Source organism: Rhincodon typus, unplaced genomic scaffold (genome assembly GCF_021869965.1).
Source record: "Rhincodon typus isolate 14 unplaced genomic scaffold, sRhiTyp1.1 hic_rhity00001360, whole genome shotgun sequence".
Lineage (NCBI taxonomy): Eukaryota > Metazoa > Chordata > Chondrichthyes > Orectolobiformes > Rhincodontidae > Rhincodon > Rhincodon typus.
The window spans coordinates 13317-14236 of NW_025966998.1; positions in this window are offsets into that span (position 1 = coordinate 13317).

Consider the following 920-nt stretch of genomic DNA (forward strand, 5'->3'; position numbering starts at 1 on the left):
GCGCCACGTGGCCTACTCTTGTTCCTCATTCCTATGTTCAAATAAACTGGAGAACAAAGAAACTCGAGTCTTGTCTGATTACTGGAGGCGAGGAGGGTGTTTGAGCTCCAACTGCACCCACCCAGTGAATTAGTTCCATTTTATACCCTCCCCCGACCAGCTTCAATTAACATCTGGAAAATTTTAATCAAATCAATCTTCATCCTTCTAAATCCAAGGGAAGACACTATTCCTGCTGAGAGGACGCATTTTGAAAGATGGAGAAGAGAACATATGAAATAGGAACCACAGCAGTCCATTCTGCCCCTCGAGCCTCAAAAAGGTCAAAGCTGATCTATTTAGGTTTCAATTCCACATTCCCACTTTACCTTGATAATTTTAAATTTCTGTGTGCATTGCTGGCTGAACCTAGTTTCCACTGAGGAGGTGTCAGTGATCTGCTTTGTGAACCACTGTAGTCCATGAGCTGTAGGTGGACCTACAATGCTGTTAGGAAGGGATTTCAGGATTTTGACCCAGCAACACTGAAGGAATAGCGATATAGTTCCAATGAATGGTTAGTAGCTTGGAGAGAATTCATGCCCAACAGAGTCTCAGAGATCTGCAGCACAGAAAAAGGCTCTCCTGACTGTCTGATCTTGTCATTATCTTTCAAGTACTCTGTTATTCCACCTTTTACAGTGGACCCTAATATTTTTCCCCACCTTCATTCCCTGTTTTCTGACTCCCGTCCTTGAATACTGGGGTTACGTTAGCTACCCTCCAATTCACAGGAATTCTGAGAGTCTATAAAATTTGAGGATAACCACTAGTGCATCTGCTATTTCTCGGGCCACTTCCTCAGCTACTCGGAGATGAAGGTTATCAGTCTCTGGGGATTTATCTGCCTGTAATCCCATTGGTTTTCCCAATATCATTTT